This window comes from Rattus norvegicus, chromosome 17 (genome assembly GCF_036323735.1).
Source record: "Rattus norvegicus strain BN/NHsdMcwi chromosome 17, GRCr8, whole genome shotgun sequence".
NCBI classification, from domain to species: Eukaryota; Metazoa; Chordata; class Mammalia; order Rodentia; family Muridae; genus Rattus; species Rattus norvegicus.
In genome coordinates this window covers 20,989,432-21,009,386 of record NC_086035.1, presented here as the reverse complement: position 1 = coordinate 21,009,386, position 19,955 = coordinate 20,989,432, and the positions used below count along the sequence as shown (strand labels likewise).

The 19,955-nt window shown below is 46.1% G+C and overlaps 2 long non-coding RNA genes across 2 annotated transcripts in view; one reads left to right on the top strand and one right to left on the bottom strand.

The window, feature by feature from the left end:
• The window catches only part of LOC102550662 (uncharacterized), a 71,467-nt gene that overhangs the window by 8,269 nt on the left and 43,243 nt on the right, over positions 1 to 19,955 (bottom strand). The window contains exons 5-6 of the long non-coding RNA XR_005495440.2: positions 7,280 to 15,443; positions 2,385 to 2,494 (exon numbers count right to left, since the gene is read on the bottom strand). This is a non-coding gene — a long non-coding RNA (uncharacterized LOC102550662). The remainder of the gene's footprint in view (positions 1 to 2,384; positions 2,495 to 7,279; positions 15,444 to 19,955) is intronic.
• LOC134482701 (uncharacterized) lies at positions 15,754 to 19,495 on the top strand. Its single transcript, XR_010059142.1, has 3 exons — positions 15,754 to 15,973; positions 16,301 to 17,136; positions 19,209 to 19,495. It is a non-coding gene; the product is annotated as an uncharacterized LOC134482701 (long non-coding RNA).

Here is a 19,955-nt window from a genome sequence, read left to right as displayed (position 1 = left end):
GTGTCTGGTGGGTGTTATGGTCCCTGTGATCTCTGGGAAGAACGATCTAGGAAGTAAGAATGCAGGGGAATGTCCTGTGTGTGTCTTTCCTTTCCTGCCCTTTGTCATATATGAGGAAGGTTGCAGAAGCCCCGAAACTTCATAGCAGCCACAGAACCTCTTCTCAGAGCTCAGTCTTCCTTGACGTGCGATGACTCTGTCTTCTGTTTTGTTAGAGGAACCAGTTACTTCTCTGTTGTGATAAAATGCCGTGACCAAAGTAACTTAATGAAGAAAGAGTTTATTTTAACCTATGGCTTCAGAGGGAGCACCCACAATGACAGGGAACATGTGTCATGGTGGCAGGAGCAGAAATATGGCTGCTCACATCTATCTGCATACAAGAAATAATGACAGAGAACAGGAAGTGGGGTGAGGCCAGAAACTCTCCTAAAGGTTCAATAACCTCCCCCAAAGAACACCCCCAACCGGGGACCAAGTGTCCAAATATGTGACAGGTGGTGACCCATTTCCCATTCCTAACGCTGCAGACAGTCTTCCAAGCACAGAAAGATGATAAGGACAGGGACCTTACTGACCAGAATCTTTTTCTTGGGTACCCCTCCCCCCACCGAGGTGGAATTCTCAGAGACTATTTTAAAAGAAGGCAGCCGCTTGGGACCACAGGAATGGGCCAAGCTATCATGGCGTGTATATTTCATATCATATACACATATATAGATATATACATATATGTGTATATAACTTGATATATATGTATGATTCACACAAACATATGTATATATGTATGTATGTATGTATGTATGTATGTATATACGTATGTAATCACACACACATTAATTGTGGTAGAGCGCATTTCTCACCTATGTGTCCAGCCCAATCTTAACTGTCCAGTACAGTCCAACAATTGTAAATATGTTGACCCACTGTTCTAAACCATCTCAAGAACATTCTAGACTTCCCAGTCAGAAACGGCACTCAGTGAAGGGCTCCTTCTCCCCCTCCTCCTGGCTACCTCCCAGCATCCCCTGTCCCACTTCCTGCCTCGAGAATCGGGTAGGGAATGCGCTGCCGGCAGAGTCACGTGGTGCTTGCATGCTAGAGACTGGCTTGTTTTTGTTCACTAGGCATGATGTTTTCTGGGTGCACACATGTCGGGCCTCTTGTTAGGACCGCTCTCCTCCAGGTGGATGAGGGTCACCTCTTTTACTTCCCCAGCTCAGAAAGACTTTCTTACTGACTTTTCCTTTCACATGTATTCTCCCTGAAATGGAGTCCAGGCCTGATTATTACCCTCTGCAGCTGAGGAAACAAACCTCCCGGCTCAGGACCACCCAGGAAGCTCAGGCTAGGGACCAACATACAGTCTTTGGTCTCCCTGGCCAGTGTGCTGTCTGGAGTACAGCTGTATTTGGCCAGTCCTCAGAGTGTCCTGAGAATACTCCTATGGCACAGGCCTGGGACCCCGGGGCCTCGAACTCAGTTGGGGGTCATGAGAAGAGACTCCATAGAGAAGTGGACAAAAGACTGTGGATGGCAAAGAATTTTAGGACCAGTCCATCTTTGGTTGTCGTCCCTGACCATCAGGCTGCTCACAGCTCCTCTTGGTCACACAGCCCACAAGCTGGGGGACCTGATAGACCAGTCCAGGGATAGCAGAATGCAGCAGAGCTGGTCAGCCAGAACAAGCAAGCCCTCCGAGTTATTAGCCAGTCAGGACGGATGGGCAGTGGAGCAGGGGTCCAAATCACACAGTGCCTTGACATGTTGTCAAGGGTCGTCAGGAGTTTAAGTGAATAGAGTGGATTCCATCACTCAGAGGATTTCTATTGGGGGCCTTGGCTAGTTTGTGGGATCCCCTTTGAAACTGTACACACACTCTCTCTCTCTGTCTCTGTCTCTGTCTGTCTGTCTGTCTGTCTCACATGCACACACACACACACACACACACACACACACACACACACACACGAAGACTATCAGAATCTTAAGGAAGAACACAGCCCCTGTGGATGGAGGTACCCAGACACCCTTCCTGGAGACTAGCTGCTCTTTGGATGTTTCTGGCAATTAAATTCACAAGCGAACTAGCGGCTATACTCCTGAAATAGCAGAGTAACCAGTCAGGGCTGAAATAGCACTGTCTGGCACCCGGGCATGGTGGGGGCCGAACAGCAGCCAGACTTGCCACCCTTGGTTTTCTGTTGAGAATGTGAGACACGTCTGACCAGACTCAATCCTTCCACTTGGAGACTGTTCCAGAATGCTTGTCCCTTGTCCTGGTTAGGAGGGGGCTTGTCATGGCCTCTTGTTGAAGAGGAGTTTGAGTTTTCATTTATGGAGTCCAGCTTTGGAAGAAGGGTAGATCATCATATAATACTCACCAACTGTAGATTGCAAGGAGTGTGGTCCTGTCTGTCTTTCATGAGATGGGAGATCCTTAGAGCATCATTATGATTCCATGTACACACACAGTTGATAGAGCATGCAGATGCTGGGCAATAGAATGCAGGGAAATGGACTTTAAGCAACTTCTGTGTCTTGATTCTGTCACGTATTAATTTTCTTAGAAGGCGTTGGGTGTATTTAAAGACAATTATGATTCAGTAAGCTAATGGAAGAAACTGACCCAAGGGCCAGCTTAAACCAGTTCTTCCTCCAGCACAGAATTCCCCTTTGCAAACTTTCATGTCGCTCCCTTTTCCCTGTTTTCTGTCAAAACCCCCTGGAAAATGGGAGGGTCCTTACTATCACATTCAATTTATGAGTTTACTCTTGGAAAAATACTCAATGTCCACTCCCCTACCCCATGATGGGGTCTCACTGTGTGGTGCCAACTGGCCTAGGACATACTATGTAAACCAAATTGGCCCACAACTCACAGAGCTGCCTGTCTCTGCTTTACATGAAAATCCCCCTTAGTTCTTACCTCCTGCTGTGGATCATAAACCCCATCCCGCTAGTCTCAAATAATCTAGACATTCATCCACCACCCTGACACCTTCCCCCCTGGCCAATTTCCTTTCAGCTAAGCTCATAAGAACATCTGTGGAATACAGATGTTTAATTGTGAGGCCTCCAAAGAGAACTATAGCGATGTCTCTGGTCCACTCAAATCCGAGTCTCAAGCAGCCTCACTTTGCTTGTAGATTGGAGCCTTCAGAGAGATTCTCCTGTATCCAACTAACCTCTTGTCTTGTCCTCTCCAAAAACGAAGTGGGGAAGATGGAGAAGGGGAAATAAACAGGGGGTGGGGGGGGGGAGGATTAACAACTCAAAGACCACACACCTGTGTGGTGACAACGACGACTTGGAGGGAACTGTGACAGATCTGAACCCTGGCTCAAAGGATACCAGCTGAGAGCTTGCTGACGAGTCTTAGGAGTGTCACAGGTTTTAGAACTGTTTCAGCTCCAGAGGTGTCCAGAGCAGAGGGTCTCAGAGTCTACAGGGCTCAGAGGCAATGGGACTCAGAGGGCAAGACACTAACAGGTCAGTCCTTCAGCTGCAGTGGATTTGCTTCTGCGCCAGAGCCTGGAGTTTCTGCAACTGCAGGCAGGGGCGACTCCACTCCCTGCAGCCACAGGTTGAATCTCGGAGGCTGCAGCATTGGCAACCACACTGTGCAGGGAGTTAGATAGACTGAAGGGTGGTGGGCCTGCTGGTTTCTGCTGGGCTGGTTATGTTCGTACAAATGAAGCACAGAGTGAGGATCAATCAGGAGAAAGTTGCCAAGTCTGGAGGGAAGGGGACACAAGCCCACCAAGAGTCCTCAGCCATGTCTGTAAGTTGCCTCCCTCCCCACCATGATGGTGGTAAGGAAGCAGCTGCCTGGGCCATCAGAAGGGTACCACAGGACAGTTTGTATACTGCAATTTGAAACAGTTCTCTCATTGTCAAAGTAAAACTCCGTTCGCCTTTGCATCCATGGCTGCTGCTATGACCTCCTCCTAGAGATGTCCTGACACAGCCAGAGTCTTCTTCAATAGACAGTTGTCCCAAGAGCTGTCCATCTTTGGTGGTCTACGTGGCTGTTGAATAAAGTTCCCATTGCATCCGGTTCTTTCCTTTGTTCTGGCTGCTGCTTAGATGACTCTAGAGGCCCCTCCCACCTCTACCCGTCCATCTGTAACAAGCCTACAGGTTCTGACCCTTTCAGGCTCCCTGTCCTTGAGCCCACCACTTCCACTTTTATTTCAAAGTCTCAGGCAAGCAACTTGTACGTCTCCATGGGGAGACGTGAACAAATGTCTACTTACCCCAGTGAGGGGACTGATGACACATGACCAATGACCAATGACAGACCACAGAAACCATGCCCTTCATGTCTACCGTGGTGAACCAGTGAGTTGACTGGAATCCTGGTGGCCTGGGTGATGGGTAATTTATAAGCATGGGTGACCCAAGCAGCTGCAGTGACAGGTAGCCCACTGCAGCATGGGTGACAACTTCTGAAAACTGCAAGGTTGCTGCATCTTGCACAACTCAGCAACAGCTGCATTACCCAGAAGTCTCCTGTCTCTGGTGATTACTTCCTGCTTATATGAACTTTCTTCCGTCTGATGAACCATCTTCCTTCCCCCGGAGGGAATGTTTCAAACTGGAGGAAGCAGGTATACCTCGAAAGGAAACACTTCAATACTCATTTTCTTTCCTACTAATGGCAGTGGCAGCCACATAGCCTGTGTTGGGGGGGATACTGAAATATCTGATGTAAACACCTAGCACAGACTTAGAGCACAGCCTACTTGTAGTCACAGCAGCTCCTTGCTGACCAATCGGTGGATGATGGAATGCGGTTTCAACTTTTAACTCTACCAACCTAGGAACCAGATGACCTTGGTGGATGACTTACATGTGTGCTCACTGCTGCCTTATCTCAGTGTCCCTAGCTATGCGATTTGTGGGGGACGAGATGAGCTTTCGTACGTAAGGTGCTTGAACTAAAACTCAAAATGTAAAAAGGTAGATAAGAATCTGTTATTATTGCAGCTTGGAAATGTACCTCTGCTTGGAAGAGAAACCGCATTAGAGGCTGAGCCACTCGGAAGCATGCTAGTGCCATGGCTGCTGTCCTTGTCAGATGGTGTGTGTGTGTGTGTGGAGAGTACCCACTGTTCACACTGATTGTAGCTCTGACACCTGCTTAGCAGAGCATCTTGGATGCAGGAGGTATTTTTTTAGGACCCTGGGCTTTGGAATCACAATGTCTTTCCTCTGTATTATTTGAAGTCTGTTTCCCAGGATTCTGGATAGCCTAACTGCATATATTCTTTCTAGATCTGCTAGCATCTTCCACACTGAACCCCACTATGCCACATTCACCAGTGCACCAGAGGTAGGTACCGTGCAGCCTACCTGTTCCGACAATCCTGCTGTGTGTCCTCTAGACTGTAAACCCCTCAAAGTGCATCTGTGCGGATTTTTCTGGATTTGTTGGCTGTAAACTAAGGGCACATTTAGAATAATCAGTCCCCAGTTTGCTCACGTTCCACTGCCAACTGGCAAGAAAGCCTTCCTTGTGCAAGAGCACTTAGCATAAAGAAGGTGTTTAAAGATGCTGGGGAATCAGTGTTGTGCTTAATCCAGCACAGAATCCCCGTCTGGAGTTAAAAAGGCCAGTGTTGGAAGAACTTGTTCCAGCTGAGAGCTGTTTCCCAAGTGACTGTTTCTGCTACTCCTGAGGTTGCAAACTTACTTTCCAACGAGTTATGTGTGTGTATATATGTATGTACCAACTTGGCATGTCTTTCAAGAAATTCTAACTCATCTCTGTAAGAAAATAAACAAATGTATCATTTTTCTATCACATGATAGGTTAGAGACTCATTTATGAAGATAAAATGTCAACGTTCTTTGATTTTTCAGCCAAAGGAGACTTATACAGATGATTAAAATCTTTTCAGTATTCTTATGTATTGCTATTAGGAGAGGTGTGTGTGCATGCACACATGCCTGTGCACTTATAAGTATGTGTGTGTGTAAACATGTATACGCATGTAAACACATGTATTAGTGTATGCTGCTTTCATAGTAGAAAATCAAAGTCTTCCAATTTTGGAAGACGTGTTGTAGATTGTGCGTATGTGTGCGATTTGCAAATAAATAAATAAATCGGTATTTGCAAGGTAGGAAAGCACCACAGTGGGGCTAGAGACAGCTCAGCAGGGAAAAGCAAGTTGCTAAAAAGGCTGGTGGTGAAAACCCGATGACTTGATCTCTGAGCTCACAGTAGGAGAGAACTGACTCTTCCAAGTTGTCCTCTGACCTGCACACATGTGGTGTGGCATATACACACCTCTCTTTCACTCTCTCATGCAAGAATGCGTGCAGCACACACACACACACACACACACACACACACACACACACACACACACACACACAGAGTTAGAATACATTTCAATTGTGTGCATTCTACTCTGAGCAATGGTTAGCCACTAAGTGAGGTAGGCACTTTTAAAGGCAGCTCATATAAACACATCTTCAAAATAGTCTTTCCTTTTTAAACATGGACATTTCATGAGCAAAGCTGAGCAGGTTCCAGAGGGTTCCTGTCTGTCCCTCAAATCGTTTGAATGCATTGTCCACGATTTCCAACTAAGCATACTCCCAAATTTGTCATTCATCTTTCTTGAATTATGTATGACCTTACATTGAACATGTACAGTATGTACCACCACCGCTATGGTGATCTCCTGTATTAAAAATGTGTAGACACCCCAAATAAAAGCATGCTTCCATTGCCTAAGGAAGGCACTGCCTTGGGAATAACTTCTATGTCCCTGTCACCTCTGCAGAAATAAAGCTTTCTCTCTGCTCTTGTCTCTTGGTGGTGGCTGTGTAGGCTTGTCCTTTCCAAGATAGGAATCCATTGCACTTAGTGGCTATGCAGTAACCCTCTATTTTCTTGCTCTTAGCATATCTAGTCTACCAACAACATATTTCAGCCATTCTCTTTTCCAGAGAGTTCTCTCTGTGATGCATCTACTGACCCACTCCACATGGTCCTCTCTTCTACGAGCCCAACTCATAGAAGAGAAAGCAACAAAACAAAACAACAAACAAATGTCAACAGCTGGTAAGGTCCTTAAAAAATCCCTCTCTAGGCAAGAAAGAAAACAAGTCAACCTTGAGTAACCCTACTGTGTGTGCGGAACAGCAAATGCTAGGAAGGAAAGAACCAGCCACTTGCCCTTCCAGGCACTGCCCTGAACGTAAACAAATGTCACACCCACAGATGGAATGCCCCTGAGGAAAAGAAGGGGAAGCCCCTTACCTGCAGGAGGAAGGAAATGGGGTCTCATGCCATCTCAACCACCAACAGATACTCAAATTCTGTGGAAAGTTGGTTTCAGTTCAATCCCAAAGATACACAGAGTTCTGGCTTCTTTTAAGGAAGCTTATGTATAACACACATATATATTTCTGGCCCTAGACTCAGATTTTGGGGCTCTCAATAGACAAAATACATTTCTAGAAAATCTGCCCTTTTCCCCACCCACGGAAATGCTCAGAGGAAGGAATGTAAAACTGAAAACGGTCATTTAGTAGACCGGAGCTTGAAGACACATAGATAAGGAGGCAGATGAGTCATTTCTTATTCTCTTGGCTCATTTGAACCTGTCCTATCTCACAGGCAAAACCAGCTTGAAGCAAGCCTGTAAGGGCTTCCTGGAGACTCTTCAAGGCCACAGAACCTTCTTTCTGCCGGGAAGGAGTTGTGTTTTCTGAAGGTACATCAACCAGCCTGAGGCCTCAGATACCAGTAAATGTGGAAACTTCCCTCTGTTCATTCGAAGAACTGTCATCAGAGAGTTGTTCTCTGTTGGGCCCAGTTGATGATTACAGAATAACATAGTCATTTCAGCTTGTAAAATGACACTGACCTCAGTTTCTAATCCTTTTCCCTTGACTGTGTCCTTTTTGGCTGGGTAAATGTGTTAATTTGGAGAGTGAAGTGTTGGCCATAGTGGGAGTCCTTTCTAACTGTAAACACCAAGTGTGGTAAACGCCAAACAGAATTGTAGGAAAGAATGACAATGAACTCATTTTTGCTGAGCCCCAATAAGACTTTCTGCAAGGCACACACATGCTCGCATGCACACAGGCACACTGGAGTGGAGGTGCACAGAGTCCAGTTTGAACAGAGTCCAGTTTGACAAGACATGCATACATGAGGTGTAGGAAGGATGTCCAAAGCTAACCTTGGTGCCTCCAGCATATTCCAGCATATTTTCTTTGCTTTCTTTTTCAGGACCAGCTGGCAAGGCAAACTCTTTTCTCCCCAGGGCTGGCTTGTGGGTCACTGTCCATCTGTCATAACAAAGAGGAAGAGGAGAGCATCCCACAGAGCCCTGGGTGCTTGGCCCTGCTCCCTGCGAACAAAATGAGCTCTGTAGTTTCTGGCAGTAGGACAAATCAGTCTACAGCCCTGCATCACCCTCAGTCCTTTGTGTGTCCCCTGACAAGGACAAGTCACACTCATCCACACAGATCCCTCTAGACATGGCTGCAAATCTCTCCAAATACTGTGAATGCATGACCCATGACACTGTATGTGCAATGGCTAGATCCTACTGGTAGACATAGGCTGTACTAGAACACACTAGGCCAGGAGATCGTACATGCTTAAGGAGAAGAAATTATGCTTCTTCATAATACTTCTCTGTGTAGGTGTCATGGAAAGTACCTCAAAGTCAACATTACTTCATGCACAAATAACAAACTTACCCCATTTTATCCAAGAGGGAACTAAGGCTCAGACAGGCTATGAACAAGGACGAACTAAGTTATGACAATTTCAAGATCTCCATGGCATAAGACAATAAACGCTATTTCTCCTAGCCCTCGGGTCTGCATGGCTCTCCAGGACAGCTGTCCTCTGTGTGGTGACTCAGAGACTCAGCTGCTTCTGTACTGTTGGATCTGTCATCTCAACGTGAAACTTATGAATTTGCCCCAGCAGGGGAAGTGAGAGACCGGAGACTCTCACAGGGGATTTTCACTGCTTCAAGCCAGGAAGTGACACATGGTATTTGGAGGCAGAAAGATCCTGATTAAATGCTGAGAGACTCAGCCTTCCCAGAAGCACACACCACTGAGTCCTGTGATGTCCCCCCAGAGAGAAGGAAAGTAACATTCAGTGCCCTTGGTCAGGTCCATGTTTGCACTCTCTTCTGCCGTCTGAATAATTCTCCTCTGACGCGCAGACTGGCTCCCTTCAAATTTAGTGGTTCATCTGTTGAAAGCAAAGGGTGCCTAAAGTGTTCAGTGTCAATGTTATTGATTTAGCACCTGAAACACCTTTTCTGGTTTCTTTCTTCTGGTTCCTCCCTTCCCCTTCTATCCTCTCCTGTCCTCCTCCAACCGTTCCTCCCTTCTCTCTCAAACTTCCCAGGGAAGGATCCAGTTGTCTCAGTTTAGGATTCCTGTTCTCTCTAGAGGAATCAACTCTGCATGGGAGAGAGGGGAGGAAGGACACCTTACAAGGACATGGGAATGGGGAAAGGAGGATGAACTCCAGAGGAAAGTCATTGGGGATAGTAAGTGGCAGAATGAAGATTTGGACCTCAGTCTGGCTCCAAGGTCTTTTTCTATTTATTATGCAAATAGCATCCTAAAATAAGACTGGTTCCTATCTGTAGGAGCAACAAATATGGCAGTGAATCTTCGGCTAAGATTGTGAAAAGATGTTTCATTTCATCAGCTGTTAGGGAAAAGAAAACCAGAACAACAGTGAAGCCACCAGAAATACAATGAAAAACCAAAATGTAGACAATGATGTAGAGAATCAAGACCCTGGCCCTCTAAAAATCACTGGGGAGAACTCTTTGACAGAATTTAAGTATTCAGGTTGCATGGGCCCCTTCTCATTGACTTAGCATCCCACTAAGGAGAGTGTGTGACCATAAACAATATCCTGCCTTCACTAGTAATAGCCAAAAAAGTCAGAGTACTCACATACTCATCAACAGGGTGAACAAGTTGGGTTAGCACTCACCTGCAAAAAAGAATGTTATGCATGATATCTGCAATGGTGGAGAAGCAGCTCAAAAATATGCTAAGCCCAGAAGTGAGACACATGTACAGATACTACAGTTCTAACTTTGAAAGTCCTATGCGAGGCACACTAATCACCAGTGCTAGAATGGTGGGTGTCTATGGGGTAAGAATTGAATAGAAATCATACCTAGGAATAATAGCTGTGGATCCCAAACAATTGCTTTCTCATCCTTGCTTAAATCCTTTATATACTGGATCATTGTAGTTGCTAGGGACAGTAGTCATTTGACTTGAAGAAACCCTTAAGAGACGTTGTGGACTACACATCAATGTGTGCATAACTCCCAGTGTGGATGAGTGGCTTCTCCAAAGCAGAGTCTTTTCCTTCTGGAAGTGCTTTGTGACTCACAGGAGGAGACTGTGACTTGATAGTCACATTCCCATCAGAGCAGATGGCAGGCAGAGCTAAACAAAGGCTGGGAATCAGGTGGGACGGGAGTTTGAGCCTTGGCTCAGCATTGCTCATCCTACTGGACATTGAACAAACTGCACGGCTTCCTGTCACCTCATCCATAGGCGAGAGACACACAATTTTCAACTCACAGATTCTGCAGGGGAGGAAAACAGGACATTCATGCAGACGTTGACAGTAAAGATAAACTGACGATATCTTTGTCATATTCTAGATGGTTTGGGAATTTGACTCAGACATCCAACAGAAAGTTCCCTACATACCTTTGTCCCACTAAATGAATGAACCAGTATGGGATACAGAAAAAGGACCCTTGGTCCCTGGGTTTACATCATTTACATCTTTTATACTGCCCACAAGATTAGAGTTTCCTCCCACTCCATCATTATCTCCTGGTCCCACCTGTCTTCTTAGCTCCCTGAGAAGGGACTGGCTCTTAGGGGCCAGTTTCGAATGATCGAGATGAAACACTCTACTTACATCCTCAGGATCTGGGTTAGTTCAAGATAGCTTAAGACCTCAAGTGGAAGTACATGGAGAGTGAGAACACCGGCCAGGGGAGATGTGCCCATCTAGCTCACTTGGGTATTGGGTATGAGCTCTGTGCCAATCTGATACTCAAAGCACACAGTCAGTAGGAGAAATTCTTATAAAGGAGATAAGCTTCCAAAAGAGCCCGGGTTGTATCGTGTGCTATAAAACTGTATCCTCCTCTGACCCTTGTACATAAGACAAATTCTGGACAATATCTGAGAACTACCATTCATAGTTAAGGAATCACTGTGACACTGAGAAAGTCACCTACCATTCCAGGCCTCGGTCAGGCAGATCTGGGACCAGAACTCAAGTTGTCAAGGACACATGACTCCCACACATGGTCATGGACAGAGTCCAGCTGCGTCTGTCTTGTCTTGAGTTGGCATCAGGTCAGGCCTGTGTTCAGGCCCGTGACAAGGCAGTTTCCCACTGTTCTAGCACCCAGGGTCACCTTCTTTGAATGAAGCCAGCTACATTTGAGGGTGGGGAGCATTCTCTGCATTGGGGATGCTCTCTTTTACTGAAGTTTACCGGACCTGAGTTCAGGCTTCTCAAACACTAATAACCATTCTTGGTCATTTCCCCAAGGATTTAGTGTGACAATTTATCTGAAAACTTTAGTCAAGGACTCGACACTTAGTAAGTCTTTAAGACAGACACATCAGCTATTGTTCTTAGTGTGTTTCCTGATTATAATAAATTTTGTGTTGGTCTCCAATGGCTGCTTCTAGACAAATACCGTGAGTCCTCCATTAGATTGTCATTTCTGTGAGAAGGAAGACAGCATATATATTCTTCTGATATGTTGCCCATTGTACTGAGGGTAGGCCTGGGGTTTGGAGACACTATCAATAACAGCTTAGGAAGGGATTAGAGGTGACTTACAGGGGACTTGGCTTGCTTTTCCATAAACCTATATTTATGTCATGCGCAGATGATCTGAGCCAGCCCTGTGTTGTGATGCTCTTTCCCAGAATGTCACGCTGGGGACATGTTTTCTGCATGCAGATGGATTGTTTGTGTGTGGGACAGCTTCACATTACACTTCTATTTTCATTCCAAAGCATTTGTTTCTTTTCAGCAGTTTCGGAATCAACAAAGACTGTTGGGATATTAGTCACCCTCTCCCTTTCTGAAAGAGGACAAAGGGTTGAGGTATTACTTTGTAGATTAAAAAAGGATTCTGCTCACCCTCCTCACAAGCTCAGTTGCAGGGTAATTGTTACTGTGGGAGAGATGGCCATCGCTCCTGAAAGGGACACAGGATCAGGTGACACTTCGATGGGGCCAGCTGGATCTTTGCAAGAAGTGTCCTCAGGTGATCCTGGCTGTCTTGTGAGGAAACAGGAATGTTCTCGCTGCTGAGAACATCAGAAGGTGACAAGAGCCATGCAGGGTTACAGAATGACATCAGCAGGTGTCCCAGGAGCCAGTCTTCTCACTTGCTGGTCTGTTGGAGGCTTCCCTGGATCAGGTTGCTCAAAGCCTTTTAGCTGGGGCTGAGGGCCCACGGCCTGCTGAAGCTGCAACAATGGCACTGGCCAACCACTTAACCCTTACGACCAGCTGGCAACTCCTTGTGGAGAGGTGCTCATAACCACTTCTGCATGCATGCAGAATAACTGTGCACTCAATAATGTCTGCATGTGTAGGTCACAGGTCAATGTGTGCATGTGTGGTCACAGGTCAATGTGTGCATGTGTGGGTCACAGGTCAATGTCTAGCATCTTCCTATATCACTCTCTAATTTTGAGACAGGGTCTCTCACTGAACCTGGAGTTCACTGATTGGCTAGACTAGCTAGCCAGTGAGCCTCCAGGAGCCTCTTCACTGGGCCTTCCTCCACTCCAGCCCTGGGGTTATAGGAGTCCCTCACAATGCTCAGCTTTTTCATGGCTGCACTAGTCTGAAATCAGGTCCTCCTGCTTCTTGTGACATCTCTGAGCCATCTCTCTAGCCTTAGGACTCACTTTACATCCTTCTCTAGAGTAGGCAGGACACAGGAGCTGCTTTACATCCATTTGTAGAATGGGAGGGACAAGATCTTTTGGGTGTTACTAAGTTTGCATTTTTCCTGTGGCCTCTAAGATGTCCGAGGTCTCTGGGAGATACAAGAGCCTAGGACCAAGAATGCCAGCCACAAACAGAACCCCTAAGAGTCCCCTGAACGTGTCCTGTCATTGCCACAGTTTCAAAGACAAGACGGCTCTCTAGGATTCATCTCTGTACTCTCCAGAATTTTACCTGTTGCTTTCCTCTTGGGCCTCTTGTAATAGCTGCAAAGCCAAATTAAAATGCAAAGAGTACAAAAAAATTATAGTTTTGGAATGTTCTCTTTGTTTATTTTGGTAACATTCGCTCCGGCCGTTTAAAAGAAAAAAAAACCAAACAAACAAACATCAATTCCTTGCTAAATCAGGACACTTCTCTTTCTGCCAGGTTTCATTTTTACTACAGGAGGTATACAGTCTTAAAATATGTGTTCCTAGGGCAGGGTTATCTTCCTCTGGATACTGTCACATTATCCCCAGACCTCTGCTGAGAGGTTCTTCTTAGCCTACTGTCTGTCTCCTCGCTCTTTTGGTCCACTGATGTGTTTTCTAGGTCTCCAGAGGGGAGCAGGTAGGCGAGAGAGGCAGAGAAAGGATGGATATGGAGAAAGAAATCAGAGGAGAGGCAGAGGCAGGAGTGACTAAAGTCCCTGGCAGGCCTAGGTACCTTCCCCAGAGCCCATCCCCCCACACCATAGTTTGTACTATTTCTTCTCCTTTCTGGCTTCCTGGTGAAACTCAAGACTCCTTTCCCTTCCTTCCTCCCCACCTCTGCCTTCCCCCTTCCGTATAGTCCAAGAAAGCTTTAGTTACAGAGTAGGGATGACCTGAATCTTTCTTATACGGTGTTTGCTGTCCCCAGCGTCATGTTCCTTCTCCAAACAGTGCCTTGCGTGTCCTACAGGCTAAGCTGCTCAGTCACAAGGATGTCCACAGGAAATGATCTGCAACAGAGCGCTCGCAGAGAGTTACGCTGTACAAGGTATTGTGAGACTGCTCTCGTCTCTCCTTATTCCCCATCATAGCTGCCCATGAGACTCAGACACATGTGCTCAGGTGATTTTACACCCCCTGTGTAGGGTCAAGTACAGATCATCAGGTAAGGCGGTGTGACAGTCCTCATCACATATCAGGAAGCAGGTTGTTGCTCTGTTTTGTTTCAAGGCATCAAAGTCAGAAAGTATATAACTGCTACACGAACGAAAGGCAGCCATAACTTTAGTCCCCGCTCCCACCTGTGCTTCCCTACCTGAACCCAAAGGAATACTTCCAGCAAACTGAGATGAAGAGGAAGGGGAAAAAGCAGACCTTGAAAAAGTGTCTGGGATAATCATCTATGAAGACAGAATTGTCCTCAGAGGCAGAGGTTAAATCCAGTCCTCTGGTTCTGAATCCACATTAACACTTCCAAAGGGACTGTCACACCCAACTCTTTACTGGGGAGCCCCCTTCTGCTTCTGGTTATGTAGATAATTTGCTCCCAGGGCACCTAAAACCTTAGCCCAGGAGCAGAGTTTAACAGTCCTTATGGAGTCTGTCTCTGCGCCAACAACAAATGCGGGTTCTTGGGCCCCGCCTCAGATTTACTGAATTCCGTGCAGTTCGTTCTCACTTTTTCTTAGATCGGAACACGGTGACTGATATCTCCAAATACAGCATCTTTGGTATATCGAGCAATTTAATCTAAAAGGCCTGATGTTAAACTCAGAGTCTAGGCTCCTGACCTTCCTTTGTCTCCTCCCCTCTCTAGCAGAAAAAGATTTTCCACAAAGGCCTCACTTCCATCCAAGGAGCCCATCTGCCCACAGAGAAGCTGAGTGCCCCTCAGGCTGCACACGCAGCTCCATTAGCCAGAGAAAACTCAGCTCATATCCCAGGAAGCTAGGCTGAGATCGGTAAACACACCTGGGTGGACTTTTCATCACAGCCATTGTTTGGTCCGTAGAGAAGCTTTTCCAAACCATTGTCTCAGATCCAGGCCAAATAGACTGCCACAGGCCACAGAACACTCGCCATTGTACACCACCTGACTTTCCCTGAAAGCTGTTTACTATTTTGCTACAAATTTTCCGCGTCCCCCACTCTGCCCATCGAAAGGGGTTCTTCGTTTGCAAATCATGGTTAGTGCTTCCCCGCTTGTTCCTTCTCGGTTGACACTAGCAGTTCTTCAAAGGGTCGAGGGCAGTTTCCCTTCAGTTCTACAACTTCATTCGAGACAGTCTTCGTTCGCTACTTGGATGTTTCTACTCACACGGATCCGGCTTGTTGCAAAGACAGCCGGCTGGTTAGGAGTCCTCACAATTGGATGTGTCCATGTGTCAGTGAGATTCATCTAACTTCTGCGACTTCCACCTGCTGGCCTTGGCTCCATCCTGTGCCTGCAATTTAGAGTTATAGCTGACTCGGGATCCCTGAAAATTGGGCTAATTATCCCCATAGTAGGAGTTTGGTAAAACTGAATACGAGAGGCTAAACCGGGAGGGAGGCCAGCCCTTCACATTCTCCTTTCAACCAAATAAAACAGCAAGATTAAGGGCTGTCCCCGGCATTTGCGAGATTATGATAAATATCAGTGTTAATAACAATAGTGACAGTAATAATTACCCACGGCTCGATTTGGATGCAGGTCAAGAAACCATCCGGATCAAATTACACGTAAGAAAAATATGTGTGCTCCGGGTTGGGAATGTTCTTAAAGAGGAAGAAAAATGGACACGGAGAAGCAATTTGCCTTCTAGTGGGAAATAACTGCTCCCTTGCATTCCAAACAGATCGTGAGAGATAAAGAGGAAGGCTTTCCTGGTAGGATACCGTGGGCGAGGACTCCGCTTTCTGACTTTGTTTGTCTATGGTATAAAGGACTCTGGGCAGACAGCAGTCATCTTTGTCTTGGCTACCCCGAAAACAGGTACACTATCGGCTGGGTATACTTGTTCAGCCAGAATTGACCAGTCGAGATCTTTTCTGATGGTTTTTGGTAGACATTTGGTAGATGGGAGGAAGGAGAGTGTGGCAGTCCTGTAACAGGCTCAAAGATGCTGCTCTCGCTAGAAACCATGGCGTCTATGCTGCAGACCCTTTGCGTGGGCCCGACTAAGGTCGGTTCAAGTCTGGCACAGCTGTTTTCATCTGTGTCTGCCTCCTTCCGCTTTGGCTCAGACTCCTGCAAGAGTCTGCATAGGCACGTTAATCTCCTTAGGGAGTCTCTACTTAACCTTTCTTTTTCCCCTTCAAGGCTGAAGCACCAGGACAAGCCTTTGTCCTCCATCTGCAGCCACGCAGGATTCCAGGAAAAGCAAAGCCTTGCAGAATAGAGCCACAATGGGGCTCAGCCTCCTCCGACGCGCTGTGGCTAGGCTGCGGGCGAACCAACCCTTGCCTCCCTTCAAGCAATAGGGACTTTCGGGGATCACCTTACAGAGTTAATGTTGAGACCACGATTAACCCCTCCTTGACCACCTCTTGCCCTCGGCCCCAATTCACCCTCTGCTTAACCTAAAGCTCGGGTCTACACGGTGAAGGCAAAGTTGCGGGCGTCAGGAGATCCCCTTACTCATTCCCCTCCTGATGATCGGTTAAATTTCTTCTCGGGGTTTTCTCCGTACTTGCCTCTTTGACTGGCGATGGGTCTGGTGGCTGAGCCTAGCCTCGCAGTTGCTGGCACAGGCTCTCCTGGCATTACCAGGCTACTCACAGTGATTTTTTTTTTTTTTGCCTTCCCCAAATTTGAACCAGGAGAGCGTTTACTTCCCGTCCTACCCCAGGGACCTGCTGATTTCCCCCATTACTGTAAATTGCTGCTCTGGGTGCTTTGCATTTGTTATTAAGATGTAATCAGGGTTGCCTAACTGATTAACAGTCTCGCCCTCAGCCCCCCACCCCTCACACCTGACTGGGAGGGAAAGCAATGAAAACAGCCAGGACTGGGGGGTGGGGGTGGTGGTGGTGGGGGGGCAGTGGGTCCTTCTGGACAGCCTGATAGCGGAGAGAACGTCAGAAAGCTACCGGGCTTCTCCCTGGATCCCTACCGATAGAAGAAACCTTGTGCCTCTCAAGTTCCTGGGGACTGAGGTGAGTGGGGTTTGTAGGTCCTGTGAGGGAATAATGGCAGTGACACATGTGCTGGCCTGCCCGAAGAGACAGAGATCATCAGACTGAGCCAGGCCTCCGGATGATCAGGCACAAGATGATCAAGTTACAGAACTAGATGGGGAAGGGGAAATGTGGCAGCCTGCAGCCTGCACTAGATCACAAGTTAATCAGCCTGGTGGGAAGCAGCTGCCAGTCCTGGTCGCCTCCACTGGAGGGAGAACCCTTCTCTCTTGCCTGCCCTGTCTAATCTGACCAGGCCCTATCTGCTTGCTTGCCCGAACAGAAGCTTTGGGAAACACAACCAACTCCTAGACTACACCTCAATTTCTTAAGGACATCTGAGCCCCTGTGACCCTTTCTCTGACCTCTTTTGACCTTTTGCTTGTTTATTTTTTTGTTTGCTTGTTTTGCAATGGTGGGATTAAACCCCAAGACCTGGTTGAATGCAAAGCAGTTTAAGCATCACCATCAGGGACACAGAAAGATAAGGAAGACACTGCAGATCAAAGGAGACTTGACCAATCAGCAGCAGCAGCTGTCAATTGTCAGACGTGATGATTGCCTGGGAGAACTGGGAACTTTTCTTCCCCTCCAACGTCCCCCCCCCCCCGCCCCCAAGACATGCTTTTAAAACCAAGTCAGATCCACAGCCACAGCACGGCTTGCAGTGTGTCGTGCTGTTTTGGGTCCCCTGAGCTTTTTTAAAGTCCCCTGTCTGTGTTTCAGGAAGGAAGGGGTGAACTAGTGTACTGACCCCCAGATTCAGGGAGCATAGAGGACCATGTGCAAAGTGCTGGAGAGTCTTCCTTCCCTTTCCTTTGGTGGAACTGATGATGAAGCAATGTGGTTTTTTTTTTTTTGTTTTGTTTTTTTAATATAATACATTTTAGCACCGTTTAAAACAGTGGTTCTCAACCTGTGGGTCTCGCTCTCCATGAGGGGCGGGGTGCATAGCCGATAGTTACATCATGATTCATAACAGTAGTAAAATCACAGTTATGAGATAGCAACGAAATAATTTTATGGTTGGGGTTGTCACCAGAACTTGAGGAACTGTATTAAAATGTCTCAGCACCAGGCAGGTTGAGAACCAGTGTTTTAAAGGATCAGATAGTATCTGATTATGGATGATACTATGATTATATGGGATAATATCTACCTGGGGCTTATGGCTGACTTTCCTCATAGAGAAAGATAAAAGTGTGTGTTTACATTTAATAATCCCAGCATTGATGAAGGAGGGGGTCATAAGACTCCAACAGGAACTGAGGAACTTGTGAGGGATTGATGGGGGGGATGACAGGAGAGCCATTTTTCTTTGGAAGTGCGGCTGCTGGTAAGATGGTCATGTACATGCTGGCAAAACTAACTGGACTCAATGTTTTATGAGAGCAATGACAGAGAGGCTAGGAAAGTGGGACAGGGCATGACATGAGCATGATACACTGTATGAATAAATGTGTGCCACTGTCAAGAAATAAATTAGAAATATATTTAGAGACTAAGAAAATTAGAACGCGTGTATATCAGAAGCGTATATTCACAAATGTAAAAGTCCTGGGAAGAAAATACAGAGGAAGGGTGTGGCTGTTCACATGGGGATGCTGGGAAGGCACTGTTCAGTGACACTCATAGATACCAGAGGAGAGGGCAGGGCAAAGGGGACAACAGGCTTCCATCAGAGGAAAATCCACAGCATAGCAGAGGGGTTTAAAAAAAGAATATAGTTCATAAACCGTGTGTGTGTGTGTGTGTGTGAGAGAGAGAGAGAGAGAGGAGAGAGAGAGAGGGAGAGGGAGGGGGAGAGGGGGAGGGGGAGAGAGGAAACAGACTATCAGAACTTTTAAAACAGATTTAATTTTGACTATGTGATTTTGTGTGAATATGTGTCACTTGTGTGTGGCCCACACAAGTGTCATATACTCACACAAACCTCTAAAGCTGGAGTTAGTTAGAGATGTTTGTGAGTAGCCTGAGGAGGGTTCTGGGAATGAAAACCAGGTTTCCTGGAAGAGCAATCTTAACTCTTTTTTTTTTTTTCTTTTTTTCAGAGTTGGGGACCCAACCTAGGGCCTTGCGCTCGCTAGGCAAGCACTCTACCGCTGAGCTAAATCCCCAACCCCGCAATCTTAACTCTTAACCACTGGGCCATTTCTCCATCCCTGTATTAGGAACTGGATATGTTATTATAGATTTGATTGTGTCAAAAATGAGATGATACCACAACTTCGTGCCAAGGCTTAATACTTTATAAAAACAGTTCACATAAACTGGAGACATACCAGAAGGAATTCTGTAAGCATTCAACATTTATTAAACGATTTTTTTTTAAATTTAAGGAATCCTCAAGGTGATTCAAACTCCAAAGATTCCATTAGTGAATGTTTTCTAGAGTTTAATAAACATATTATATGATCATATACAATTGTTCTAGAGAGTAGGAAAACGAAAGGCATTTTAAAGACTGTGATTGGGTTACTTATAATCCAAAATGAAGGGCACTGTGAGACTCTACAGGGATATATATATATATATATTTTTTTTTTCACAGACACATTTTTAATTCTTTTTGAAGTGTTAACAAATCAATTCCAAAATAAAATACATTTCATTTGTGATGAGGTTAGCATAACAGCACACTGGTTAAAGGATGGCCTTTTCCCTAATGATCTGAGTCAAATACCTACACAGGAAGTAATATCTTTGTTCCTGCCTTATATCTAAAATCAGGTTTAGGGAAATTATGAATATATTTATGACAGTTAATCTTGGCTGTCAAGTTGACTGAGAACACCCCT